The sequence below is a fragment of the Lagopus muta genome, chromosome 14, assembly GCF_023343835.1.
Source record: "Lagopus muta isolate bLagMut1 chromosome 14, bLagMut1 primary, whole genome shotgun sequence".
NCBI classification, from domain to species: Eukaryota; Metazoa; Chordata; class Aves; order Galliformes; family Phasianidae; genus Lagopus; species Lagopus muta.
The window spans coordinates 8,919,796-8,934,701 of record NC_064446.1 but is presented as its reverse complement, the minus strand read 5'-3'; positions in this window follow the sequence as shown (position 1 = coordinate 8,934,701).

The following is a 14,906-nucleotide window of genomic DNA, read 5'->3' as shown; positions in this document are numbered from 1 at the left end:
GCAACATGTCACCAAAAACACAAAACCCGCTCCATTTTTGCTGTGCCATTCAAGTTTCCACGCTCTCCCCGCAGCCCCTTGGAGGAAGGCTTCCCTCACACCTGCTGTCGGCACTTCACACTGAGCCACACAGAGATGAGGCACAGACCTGCAAGGGTCACCCACACTGCAACCAACCCAAACCCACTCCTATGGTTGCAGCACTAACGAATGGGTCCTGGCTCAGGGTTTGGGACTGAGCGCAACCGTATCATCAGCAAAATCCTAACCGCTTTTCTTTCTGTACGTTTCTTTAGGGAAAAACCAGTCGAGCGTTTCATTTGGAAATCAAAACCTCATGGCTGACTTGATTGGGAATGTAAAACGGGGACTTGAGGGTTTAACGCCATGACAAATTATGGGAAGCTGCAGGGGCTGAGAATTCCTATCTCCGAGGATGCCGACTGTTATAGCCTTGACCTTTTCTGCAAATACCATCCTGTCTTATAAAATGTGGCTTGGAGTTTATTTAGAAATTCTTTTAAAATAAGAAGTCATCATCTTTGCAGAGGCTGCTGGGAGATGCTCCATGTAGATGGGAATTTAAGGGTTTTTTGGGGGTATTCCTCCCCTATAGAATAGCAGCTCCCGGGGCAGTGCCACTGGTCTGATCTCAGTGCCTCCAGTGGCAGTGCAGAGCGGTGGGTGCTGCAGTAGGACTGAAATGGAGCCCTGGGGCTCATGCAGCACAAGAACAAAATGCCCCCATGGCACAGCCAGCACCAGCTTCCCACTGCCATTAGGAGCAGCAGTGTCACACCGATGGCAGGGCTAAATGCAGGCTGTGCTGTAACAAGGACCAGCATCCACCCGCTGCTATCTGAGGCACTGTGGCACATAATCCCCACTATAAACCCCACTGCCATTTCTCAGATTTTCCTCACTTTGTATCTCCATTTCTCTACCCTGCAATCATACTGCTCTGCATTTGTCACCCAGGCATAATCCCACTTACATTGCAGAATCTCTTCCTACCCTGGAGAAAAATGTGGTGGGAGGTGTGGGGAAGCTCAGTGAAAGCTGACAGCCAGGAGAGACTGGGAAAGGCCCACAGAGAGACCGATTTAGATGTCCTATTTTAAGACAAAATGAAGGGGAATTATGCACATTCAGCATTTTGTGAAACTGACATGAAACCGAGTCACTATGAAATCTATCTGCAGAAAGGCACGATGCATGTGTTTGAAGCATTCTTTAAAATGTTTTTATTATTTAAAACTAAATACCATATAATACAGTAAGAAGAAAAAAAAAAAAAAGTCTCAATTTGCAGCAGGATCAGCCAGGATCACATCTGTTCTTGCACCTTTGCCAGGATTTGCAGCCCACAACTGTGGTCATGGGGAGCCCCACTGCAGGCTGTGCTGCCAGGAGGGCAACAAGGCTGCAAAGGAGATGAAATGCACACTGGGCTGCAAGAAGAGCAAGGGAAAGCAGCCGGGGTGTCCCAGTGGGGATGCCCAAAAGCTGAGCTGTTCTGCAGCAAGGAAGGGCAGCCGCCTGCTGACTGTGCAGATTCCTCAGGAGGAGAGATGCATTTTGCGGCTGGTTGCATTACATGAACCAGTGAAAGCCACAGCTGGCAATGCTGGAGCAGGGAATGAGGCTTGTATGCTAATTAACAGCACAATCTTGGTTTCACCAAAGCCTCTGGTGACAAATCCTACTGATAGCAGCAGGGTGTTAGGAGATGGAGCTGGGAATCACTGAAGCTTTCTGACTGCACAGCCTTATCAGGAAGGATCCTGACAAAATCAGAAAATAGATGAAGCTGAAAATAATCTGTTCTCAAACATCCCACATGCAGAAATGCCTGAATCTCCGGGGTTTTTTTTTTGTTGGTGGTGGTGGTGGTGGTTTTGGTTTTGTTTTTGTTTAGCAGCTCTCTCTAAGCACAATTTGTGAAAGAGCAGGCAATCCATCCACAGTGACACCCAACAACTCCCACAGTTGCACAAAACACTTTAAATATTACAAAGATGAGGCTTCCGTTTTTTGTTGCTTTTTAAAAACTGAACTAAAGTTTGCAAGGCTTTGTGACTTTATACAGCATACTGCTTCAATTCTGGCCATTTTACACAGGCAGGGTGCTCTCTCCCTTCCCTTCACCTGATCACACACAGGAAAGCACAGCTTTGCTGCAGCCTGAGAAAAGGCCTGGGGCTCTTTGCACCCCCCCGGAGGACAGCAGCAGGATGCCACCACTCGTTTGAGTGAATACAGCCATTATTCTCAGCAATGACTTAGAAAAAAAATTGGAAGGGTGGAGTAAAAAAAGACCAGGAGACAGCACTGAGAATATGTGATGATGCCATCTCAGCACACAAACTCATTCAGGAGCCTGCTTAGAACAAACTGTTCTTACAGTATTGCCAGACTGACCAGAAACAAGAAGAGCATTAAGGTCCAATTGACCAATAAGTTGGTCAGATCCTCTTTCATGAGACTGCCAGCCAAATTTGTAAACATTGAAGGTCAGATAAACACACAAATGTTGCAATTTATTGGATTCACATTCCTCTGGCGATTCACCTATGTTTTCTTCTGTCTGGACTAAGGGTGGGTGGGCAGGTAATGGGAGGATCACATTTTCTACCAGCACAAGGCTTAGGCAGGACAGAAAGAACAGAGGCTGTAATGGAAAGTCAAAGCCCCATAGGATAAAGAAGCTCCAGAGCAACACTCACCCTTGTCTTTGAAAGAAAGTTGTATTTTCAGATCTGTGCAGTTCTCCTGAGGACAAGACAAGGACTGAACTTATTCTTCAGGAGCCATAAAACTCATTGAGCTGTTATAAACCAAGGGAAGGTTTGCTTTGGAGGAACACCAGCAGGAAGGGACTGTCCCATGGGATGGCTCATCTGCAGCAGGCACCGTGCGTGCCCAGCAAGGGAAGAGGCACAGCTCTGCATGCAAGGCACTGCTGGAATGCAGCAGCTGCTCCATCCCTCTGTGCTTCTCCAGCAGAAACACTGCAGGCCTGTTGTTAACGACCTCCATGGGACTGCATGGCACAACTCGTGCTGGTGTCCCTCTGTGTTATCTTATATTGGCAGAAATCCTTTGATCGCTGTCTCACAACAAACCAAAGTCAGTGCAGCAGCACAAAGTTGGCTCCACACAGTGTGCTCCGGCTGACCAACACACAGACAGCCACGCAGTGCATTTGGGCTGGCTGTGTGCTGCTGAGCCCACAGGAGCTGTGGCAGCAGTGGCACCTCCTCACAGAGCGTGCAGCTCGTCGGAACACTGCTCTTGGCAGTCACAGCACAACAGTCCCAGCTGAGGCTGCAACACCACTGGGATTCATATGGATACAGCAAAAAAGGATTTGGTGCCCAACCAGATTGGGGGAAAATCCCTCTTTCAGTTTGAAAGCATTTCCCCTTTGTTCTATCACAACAGACCCTCTTAAAGAGTCTGTTCCCTTCTTTCTTACATCTCCCTTATATACTGACAGGCTGCATGCAGGTCTCCCCAGAGCCTTTTCTTCTCCAGGCTGAACAGATATCAATTGAATATAAGGAAGAAGTTTTTTACTATAATGGCAGTGAGGCACTGCACAGGTTGTCCAGAGGTGGCAGTGCCCCGTCCCTGCCGACACCCACAGTCAGGCTGGAGGGGCTCTGAGCACTGATGGAGCTGTGGGTATCCCTGTTCATTGCAGGGAGTTGGATTATGTGGCCTTTAAAGGCCCCTTCCAACTCAAACAAGCCTACAATTCTATGATTCCTGCTACAGAGCTGTACGTTTAAGGCCAATAGAAAGAAAGATATCAGAACAAACAAATTCCTTGCAAAACAAAGCAAGGAATTGGTTTTTTGTCAGGGGGATGGACCTGCCACCAAAACGAAGGCCACAAACCTCCAAGCTCAAGAAAACAATTGCTAAAACTCATTCCCAGTAGAAAAAAATGCGGTGGAGGCATTTGCCAATACTTTCAGTGCTGGTCAGGAGCCGTGCAGGCAGCAGGAGCAGGGCAGGGGATCGGCCCAGCGCTCCAGCAGCACAGCCAGCTCCAGAGTTTCCAAAGAGCAACTCACCATACAGAGGCCCCGGGGCACTGACGCTTTATTTTATTTCTGGCTTTGAACTTCAGAAACACGCAGGATCCATGGACGTGTGCTGTTGCTCACATCAGGTAAATGTACCCCGGGTTTCTGTTTCAGCCATGTACCCTTTGGAAAGCGGCGGTGCCTGCTTTCCATCTGACAGCAGCACAGCTGAACAAGAGAGATGCAAAACTAATCATAGGGAGAAGGGAGCCAAAAAGGGATTCCAGCAACATGAAAACCAGAGGGAAATGCCAGAGTGGTGCTATCTGCGATCAGTATCTGTGACCCTTCATTTTCCAAGAAGTAGCGATGATAAGGCAGCTCTGTCCAGGTGAAAGATATCAGCAGGGCTAATTGTAGCTGAGCAGACGGATTCTCATGGCTGTGCTGTTATCTGCTTGGATTCCAGCTCCCAGCGGCTGCTGTCACTGCTCATAATATCCAGCAGCAAGGGAGGGAGAAAGAGAGAAAGAGAAAGGAGAATGGAGAGGAGAATATTGAAGAAGTAACAGAGGGAAACACAAAGCGGGTGGGGGGAAAAAAAGCCATAAACAAACAAACAAATAAATAAATAAATAAATAAAAGGGAAGGAACAGTGATGATGCAGAAAGAAGCCAAAGGCAAATGGGAACCCCAAGCTGCACCGCAGTTTCCTCTTGAAGGAGTTTCAAGGGAATGGAACTGATGGTAAAAATCAGGCCGTAATCTTGCCTCTGCTCACTGCTGAGCAGGCTGCTGGGCACAGAAATTACTCAGACATCACCTGCACTCTGCTGCAGACTCTGCCTGATGCTCACCACACAAGGATGGGTGAAGATGCATAAAAAATGCAGTAGAAAGATTGGAGAGAGCACTACTAATGAGTTGCTAATGAGGCTATGCCTGCACACACTGTGTAGCACAGAAGGAACGCTGACCCATGCCTGCAAACCTGCCCTAGAGCAGAGGGGTGTGAAGGTCCAGGGAGGGTGGGGAAAGCCAAAGCACTGATAACTTCACATTCATTTCCACCATATCCCCTGCTATTCCTGCATCCTCACCTCTCACAGCAACCCACTCCATTTCCAGCATGAGTTCTGAGCTCTGCACACAGCTGGAGCTTGTGATGCACGTGAGCATCAGGTCGGACCTGCTGGACCTGCTGCTTCTGCAATGGGTCTGCGCTGCACGGTGCTATGACTCCTCACATCCAGGTAAGTACATGGTACAGGAGAGTCCATGGACCGAGGAGGTGACTCAAAATAGCCACAGCTATTGGATGGAGGGAGCAGAGAGAAATGACTTGCTCCAGTTCACACAGCAACAGCAGCGTCTAAAGAGAGATGGAAGGCATTTGTGGCCAATATAGAGGTGTCAGGAGCTGGGTTACCCAATACATCCACATAGGGCTGGGACACCAGGTCACTCCAGTGGCCTTCTGGAGCAGCTCCTGGAGGCCAAGCAGGACACCCAGGTTTGCAAATGGATGGCAGGCTCATTCTGTGAGCATTGTCCAAAGCCCCAAGGCAGGGCTGCGTCCCCTTCATGTTTCTATGCTGGGGAAACTCCAGCCAGCATTTGGAAGTGGATTGAGAATAAAGGTCCAAAGCCCTCACAGCAGCTCTCAGAGCCATGTGCTTTAGGAACAAATGTCAAGAGGATGAGAATAGAAAAGAAGACTTTATGCTCAGTCAAGGCCAATGCCATTAGCAAAGCCAGTGTCAGCACAAAAGCAACCTGCTGGGGTATATATAGACAGCTGATGGATGCTCATGTCAATTATCACTAACTTAGTAAATTTTATTTTTTTTATTTCACCCACACACATTTTGGATGACATTAGAACTAGGATCAAACCCATACCATCATCTCTTGGAATTCTTTGTGCTTTATAGAAAAAACACACAAACTGTATGTGATGAAAAGTCACAGTGCTGAGAAGGTGGAAGCAGCAAGCAGAACCTGCCAAAAAGCTCAACGAGCTTTTAATGGAAATAACTTTTACTGCAAGTATGGAAAAGAACAATCAGCATCACTCATTCTGATTTACTCAATTAGTTCAATTGAACTACTTTACCATTCAGGTTGTAGTTAATGTCTTGAGTAGCAGGTGAGATTCTTTTTCCTCTGCTAACCATGAAGAAGTATTTCAGAATGTGTTCTGCTCATAGCAAAGTCTTGAAAACTCAGCAAAAAACCTAGTTTAGCTTGCTACTTAAAAACAGCCTCGAATATATCACTTTTACACGCAGAATGGGCTTTTATGCACTTATTTTGTTCTCCATATGTATTTGATCTATGAGAGCCTCATTTAGATAATAGTTCCCTCCTGTCATTCCTGAATTCCCACATCTATCCTGATGAATTTTAAGATATTTTACACAGCAAAGTCTCCTACCGAGATATGAATAAACGTTGTACAACGGGGCAAGCGAACGCGTGCAGGTACGGCAAAACCAACAGCTGCAGTGCGAGGGCTGCACTTAGGGCTCCGACCTACATCCTCTGGTCAACCACAGCACACCAGTTTAAGACGCCCAAAGGATTTCGCTGTGGTTGCACCACTCCTGGAGCAAAACCGGCACCGCGCGACGCACACCTCCATCTCCCCAAGAGGAGGAGCCCGTTTCATCAGCTTAAACCACCGGCAACGGCCCGTCTGCCCTCCCCAAAAGCACAAGGTGTTGGGCTAGAGAAGGGGAGCCGCGGCTGTGTGCCCCTCTCTCCCAGCAGGATCCCCCCCCCCCCCATCTGCCGAGCGGCCGCGCAGCTCCGCGTTGCGCTGATCCGCAGCACCACCTTGCAGCGGGAGCGGGTACGGCAACTCGGCGCGGGGAGAGCAGGGACAGAGCGAGCGGGGCGAGGAGCTGCGGGCTGCGATTGCGGACGGATTGACGGCCCTCCGTACGCCCGTGAAACCCAGCGTCAGCACCGGGTTTCGGCTCAGCGGTTTGCAGGACTCTGTGTACGTGATTTTATTCCTCCCTGCTGCCCTTCTCTGTCACCTTTGAGGGGAAGGAAAGCGGCGGCAAACGGCTGCACAAAGGTGGCAGCTGGGAGGAGACCTACCCCTGTTTTTCCTGCGGTCTGTCCCTACAGCTGCAGATTTGTTGTTCCCCAGAGCCAGATCTTGCACGCTCCCTCCCAGCTTCGCTCTTGGGGCAGCGAAGGACACGACTGAAACCACAGCAGCAACCACAAGACGGCCCTTTACGCTCCTGCATCCCTCTGCATAGGTGGTGTCAGATGTGGCCGGAACAGAAGGGGGCCCTGAGTGCGTGGAGGTGTTCGCTCAGGTTCTCAGTTGTTTGATGACACTCTTAATTGGGACTCATCACTTTTCCACTGGCTTTCGGATGCCAGTATCTAGGCTTCGCAGATAACAGCAGAGAAGGGGCGGGTCGGCAAAAGGAAGAGTGTTCAACTAGAACAACAAAGACACGGCTGGTGGGCTCTGAAACACTGAAATGTGATATTAACTTCAAGTTTTAAGCGATTCTTTCCAGAGCCCTTTTAATAAAAGAAATTAAATGCTAAGGAGGCTGTTTGCTAGAAAGCAACGCTCAGACTGTTTGTGTCATCAAATCAGCAGCAGGTGGCATACAAATAACAACAACGCTCCCGACAGATCAAAATCAGCTATCACCAAGACCCAGGATTTGTTTGTTATTCAGTGAGAGAACCGCAGAGCAGCCCGTACCGGGGTCCGGTCACCGTGAAGGCATGTGAATACCGATTGCCACTAAGGAACAGCCGGGAGCTCTGCAGCACGGGCAGGCATCCCGCACTACCCCCGCACCCCGCTTGGCGGCGGCCGCACCCCGCGTTTCCCCGAGCGGAGCCCCGCAATCCCCAGCACGGCTCCGCTGTACGGTGCGGACAGGGACGCTCCGCAGCCGAGCGGAGGTCCTGAGTGATGCCCGAGCACTCGCTGCCTATTTCTGCCCTTCTCAGCAAAAGCGCCGGCGGTGATCACATACCAGTGACAGCAGCAGGAGCTTAATTCTAAGTGGGGACAGAATAAGCTGGGAACCGGGTAGATAAGAGTGATGTTTCCTACTCAGCTGTCCCCAAGGAATTCTACCCCGGGATACTCAGAGCGCGGTTATCTTGGCCATTAGCAAACTTGTGAGGGACAGGTGAGATACCAGCGGACGGGCAAAGGGCGAAGGCAGCATCTCCTGTCAAAGCAGGGGATGGGAGGAGCTGGGCAGTGCTAGGCCTAGCTGCTTTGCTTTGATTCCAGGAAAAATATTGGAAGAAATAAGTGCCCAAAGGAAAACAAATGGATTACAGCATTCATGGATGGCCAGCAGCGAGTGGGACAGCATGGCAGTGTGCCTGGTGCACTCATAGGGCAGACGATACAGAAAAATGTAAGAGCCTGGAGCATTACGTGTATCTTCTAAATTCATGTCAGTGAACACATTGATAAATGATAGATATCCACCTCTTGACACTTCTTAGGGAAGAACAACGGATGGTGTTACTGCACACCAAGCTGCATTTATGAAACCGCTCTTCAAAGCAGAGCAGTATTTTACATCTTCTTTTCCTTCTGCTCAAAATTACCATCTGGCAACAGATTTTCCGGAACCTTTTCTCTGCTTTCTGTTTGGGGACAAACTTGTGCCAATTTCCAGCAGTTCATATGATTTAGGGATGCAGAATATAATTCTCTTCTGAAATGTACGTGGGCTTGAATTTAAATTCAGATACTGAAAAGAAGTGGAGTGAAGCAAGTTGTGGGTCATGCTCTATGTGCATGCAGTATGTCAGACGAGATGAATCCCTTTCCACGCAGCCTCAGGCTGGGTGGTAAATTCTGTTTTTAACCACTGTCACCTCGCTCCTGCTTTGCCCTGAGCTCACCCCATCACACCTGTCTGAAGTCCCATTTAAAATGTCCAGGAACTTTCATCTGAAGCCATAGAATTCAAAATCCTCCTCAGACCGCTCAGGAAACTCTCACCAAATCGGCCTTTTCCCTCATGGCCTCATCTCTAGGGTCTCAAATTTGGAAAAAGGGTCTTGGAACAAGTTATAGATGGGTTAAAAATATACCGACTTTTCTTGCTTGGAGATAAAATATGGCTAAGCAGCACTTCCAGGGAAAGAGGTTATTGTATGAGTGGTGGGAGACACAGAGGGAGTCTATGAGCCTTTGTAACAGAGTGAAGTGCAAAAACAATCATTAAAATCCTGCTGAAAATTGTTACTTGCTTAAAATTCCTCTCAGCAATAGTGAGCCAGGCTTCTATTTCCACTTATTAGATCTACTAAAGCAGGAGGCCTGAGGAAAAATTAAAAAACAATCCACTCACATGGCTTCTTTTCCAACAGTGCAGAAAGCAGTCCCTAATTTCCACCTAGATTTTGCTTCATTTTTTTTTTCTTTTAGAAATGCCCATTTTATAAGCCAACCTGAAATCCAAAGGAAACACCTGCCAGAAAGTCTAAAGGGAAAAAAAAAGAAAAAAAGGTTGCAAAATATTTGGTGCTGGAATTCTGTGGTATCCTGATACCCAGCAATGGCTCTGCCCCTTCTTCCATCACCCACTGCACACATCTGCGGAGGCCAAACAAAGAGCAGAGTCTGTGCTGAGGGAGCTGGATCACAAATGCCAATACTGGGTTACACAACTGCTGGGCCAAGGGATGTTACTTGTCAAGAAGGCTTGAGTTACACTTCTCCTTTCTCCTCCAAAAAACAATAGCTCCATCCCAGCATCAGCTGTTGAACAGGAGCATGTGGGCATTTGGCTGTTCACAGACCTCCATGCTGTGGGTGCACCTTGGGTCCATGTTGTTTCATGTAAAACTGGTAGGGAAGGGCTGACCAAGAGGGATGCTTCAAGCTGATAAAGAAGGAAGTAAAGAAGATGGAGGAGGACAGCAAAGAAGGGATTGATTTGGAGCTCCTGGAGAGGTTAGCTAGCTGTGCTATTTTGGTTTCATAGAATCACAGAATTGTTAAGTTTGGAAGAGACTGCTGAGATAATCAAGTCCAACCATAAATCAGTTTCATTTGTTTAAGGGAAGAAGACTAGCACATTTAGCTTATCCAGCTGCTAAGCTGGAGCAGAGTCCTTGGCACATAACCAGAGGCATAGGGCAGGGAGTCTGCGGGTGCTTCATGTCACAAGGCCTGCAGCAGTCCTGCAGAGATGGAAAAATTAAGAAGAAAAAGGGAAAAAATTCTCAGAAAGAGTGGCCAGACATTGGCACAGCTGCCCAGGGAGGGGGTGCAGTCACTGTCCCTGGAGATGCTCAAGAGCTGTGGAGATGTGGCACTGAGGGATGCTGTTAGTGGGCATGGTGGGGTGAGTTGGTGTCGGACCTGATGATCTTGCAAGTCTTTTCTAACCTTAATGATCCTGTGGTTCTATGAAAAGTTGAGTCAGGCGGCAAGCAGCCATCCTGGCACTGCTGAGTGCCACTGCATGAGCTGCAGCAGTCCTTGCTCTGGGAGAAATAGGTGCAGTCAAGTCTAGATGCATCCTAGATTTGAGCATGTGGGCATGCAAACACAGAGCACAGACAGCACTACCTGCTGAAATCAGGCATGAGCACGAGATGGTGCTCGGCATTAGAAGAGGAAAGAAGCTCTGTGCTCATCCTGCAGACAGCTGTCATCTCCTCAGCCCTCCATCCATGCCTCAGCCTGGCCTGGCTGCAATCTGCCATCCTGTCAAACCTCCCATTTCCCCAGGTCGGCAGAGCTCTGAGGAAAGAGGATCCAGACAGGACTTCATCTTGGTGACAACTTTCTGTGGAAGCTGAAATCCATTTGGCAGTCAGGAACAGCATGTTCAGCTCTTGCCAAAAAGATCACCAACTGCCATTGGCGCATTGGTTATGTGGTTTCCTGAGTGGTAGAAGGGATGACAGGTTCGTATTAATTCCAGTCAGCAAATGGATTATAAATACTCCCCCAGCCAGTTGCCACTTGATAGGACTGTCCTTGAGTTCTGCAATTGTGGAAGGGAGTTGTCAACTCTAAATTTACCCACCAGCACGCGCTGTATAAACCATGCTGCTCTGAGATCCTCAGTAGAAACTTGTGCTGTAGCCCAGTATGGATTAGACCAGAAATCGTTGGTCCCAGACAGACATCTCACTGCTGCTTATCTCAGGGTTTCGATGACAGTGAGGAGAGCAGGACGGGTTTGACAGGACGCGTCGCTGTATTGGCCATGCAATTGCCACAGCAGTCAAATCAAGTCTGAGCTAACAAAGTGATCAAAAGCCGGATCCACCTAACATCTTCCTGATGAGGTAACAGCTCCTGCTCCTAAGGATAGCCTTTCCCATCATAAAAACGCACGCCACAACTGATAGAAGGAAAGCCACGCCGAGGATGGGGTGTCCAAAACCAGATAGAAGTGAGACAAAGCAGACAGAGATAGCGTTCCCTGCAGTGGGCAGGATGCTAATGTTCCTCCAGACGGACTGTTCACTCAAAGAAGTGTGGCTGGATAGATGCAATTTTTACAGAACAGAAAGCGAACAAGAAGAAAGCAAGCAGGGAGCTCAATATTTCTAGCTTTAGAACTACGCCAGTGTCAACACACTGGGCAAATGCACAACCCAGCTGTGCTGTGTCACACTCTGCTCTGCTTTGGGCTTCTGATTTTGTGTCCCAGTTATTCTCTTGCTGTGCACTGTCAAGGAAGCCCAGTGCCTGCTCCCCAACTGCACCCACAGTACAGGTGCCCATTGCCCCCAGACCTCTCAGCGCAGCAGCTCCCAGGAGAGCTGTGGGTCCCACCAGGTGGCACCTGTCAGCAGAGTGAGGGACAGCAGTGTGACAACCCAGTGGCCACTTCTGGACAGAGCCCCAAAAGGGCTCGTCCTGTATTTCCATTATTTCCACATGCAGAGTGATTTCTATCAGTTGAGACTGAGCACCAGGAAACCACAGTGGAGGTAAATGGCAGTTCTTCTGTGCTTTTATGTATTTTAAAGATCCTAGCATCTTTTAGCATCCCAAATAGTCAAAGTCCCACTGCATCTACCTTGTACTGCCCCAAATGAATGCGTGCTTTTAACTTCGAAATCTGCACATCACACTTTCTGAGCAATAGGGGTAATGCTCCTGCATGACTCCCTCCCACACATGGGATGGGAAGGCAGAACACCTGGAACCAAAGCCCTCACACAGTCCTGCTGTGAAAGATGCAATGAAAAGCTCTGTCTCCACAGCCTAACAGCTCACTGTGGAGCAAGGCCTGGGGCCACATGCTCAACAGGAAGCATAAAACTAAATATTGAATGGCAGCTTGCTGCACCAGCGCTGCTCGTCCTGCACACTTCAGGAGGTGGAGGCCATAGGGGGGAAAAAAAGAGAAAAAAAAGCAAAGCTAAAATAAAGCCCCATTCCAGACTGTGGATGTACACAGCAGGGGGTCCCATCCTGTGTGCTGAGCACCTGATTTTGCAGCTTGCACAACAACCGCTTTTCTTCATTTTTCCTCGTGCATTATTTGTATAAAATCCTGTTCAGAGTGAGCCCAGCAACCAGCCAAGTATAGGGCTAACTTCAAAATGCAGATTTACTCCAGAGCTTCTGGAACTTATCACAAAATTAGTACATAGAGCCAACGTTGTTTACTCACATCAGGCTGTAGAACAGAAGTCTGTACAGCAGGACACCTTACCCTACAGGAACCTTAATCCAGCTAATGCTGACAAGTCCTTGAGAATAAACGTGGTGGGGACAAGAAAAGGAAAGATTGGGTTCAGTGGACGAATCTTCACTGCTTCCATTGGATCTCCTCCACAGAGCGACACCCACAATGCCTCCTTCTGCTCAACCCCTACAGCTCAGCATTGGCACGGCCAAGGTTCAGCACAGCTTTCCCATCCGTGCCGAAATCTGAGGTTCCCAGGATGGGAGATATGTGGTGATTTTCCGCTCCGCCATCTGCAGCAGCTTCCATCACCTTAAGTGCAAAGCTCTGCCTGAATGTGAACTACTGGATCAGGTTCATATTTTGTAAATATTATTGTTATTTTATGGACTTTGGCATCAATGAGAGCAAAGATAGAGAGGCTGGAATAAGACACAATGGTTCTGAGTGTGACTGTTATTTGTCCATTTTTTAAAACGCGGGGACGGAGAAGGAAAAGGATAGTTTAGAAATGCGGTTAAACACATTTTTTTCTCTAGAGGCATTTAGGTTTTTGCCTTTGCTTTGTTTATTCTTCTTTGGGACTAAGTAAAGCCATGTTTTTAAACATAGGACATCCCCCCTTTCCATTTTAAATACTGAAATTCTAAGAGTCACTCTAGATAGGGCTCAGGCTGCTCTGCCCGCTTGGAGACGAATGCATCTCTCAGAGTGTTTTCTTGTGGCCTAAGAAAGTATTTATTTTTTCAGCCATTCCACTTGGATGCACCTTTGTTCGTTTTCCAGGGCCAGTTTGGTTCCACAACCGAAATTACAACGTGCAGCAGAATCCAGCATTTGGGCCTCTGGTCTGTTATGATACTCCAAGCACATGCATGATCCTCATAATCCTCATATTTAAGCACTTACTATTTCCTTATTTCTCTTCTTAGGATTTACCGCCACGCATGGGAGCAGCGGTGGAAACAACTTCTGGACACCACGAAGGGAAAATGCTCAGAAAACACTCAGGGATAGAATTTTTTTTCTCCTGGTTTGAATGGGGGAGGGAGAACTGCATTTCCATCCACATTTCCAAACCCAAAAAGCCACTGGAGAGAACTGCAGAGGTTTGGGTCCCCCTGTGCAGTGTCGGGTGTCCCCGGGCTGCAGTGGGAGGTCGGAGTGCAGGGCCCACACGGGTGCCCAGGGCACAGTGGGGCTGCGCTGGGGCAGGCGGCATCTGGGAAGCAGCAATTCAGAGCCTGACAGCTCGGGGACAGCCAGATGTTTTCATCATTATGGAAAAAATCTGCTGGTGCCTCTTTGCCCAGAGAAACGCTGGAGGAGGAAATATCCTCTTGAGCTCTGATCGGGGCTGCATATTAAAAATGCGATGGGTCAGGGACTAAAAAGAAAAAAGAAACCGAAGGAAGAGAGGAAGGGATGTTTTCTGCCTCTGGCTCTAGCGTTTAGCGCAACGACACCCCAAAAGGCTGCATTGCCAGCCCTGAGATATTTCCCAAGCTTGCTGCCCCAGAGAACTGAGCTCCCACAGAGGGCTGAGGACTCGGCCTGCATGGGGGTTCCGCTGCCGTCCCCCCTGCTTCCACCTACGGAGCTCCCCGTCCCTCTGCCCGCAGCAGGTGCTGCCCCGGGGCTGCACGGAGCCGGAGCATGGCTCTAACCCGGCACGGCAGCAGCGGGCGCCGCGGGCCCGGCTTACAACGTTGGCACTCAGGGGGTCACCCCCCGGGATTCGCCCTTCCCATCGGATCCCCGTTCCCAAAAGCAGCGCGGCCAAATCCCCTCCCCCCCCCCCCCCCTCTAAACCGTGAGGAAAGCGTGCAGAACCGTGAGAAAAACCAAGAGCCAAAAACGATGCTCTCCAATTTGTTTAAGAAATCAACTCCGTCCAGAAAATAAATTCATATTTCACTGAGTTTTGATTTTTTTTTTTTCTTTCCGCTTCGTTCTTTAATTGCCCAACAGAACACGGGAGGTGTCCGGGCTGAAGCATCACCCTCTTCCTCCCCCTCCCCGAGCTCCTCTCCACCCTTCTGTCGCGGTGTCCCTGCAGGGAAGGGCTGAGCTCAGCGGGGCACCAAAACGGGCCGGTAAGGAACGCGGGGACCGCATCAAAACTGCGGGTCTGCTTTTGAGGATGCGGCTTTCATTTGAAATTTAAAAATAAACTTTTCGAGATGCGACAAACCCGGT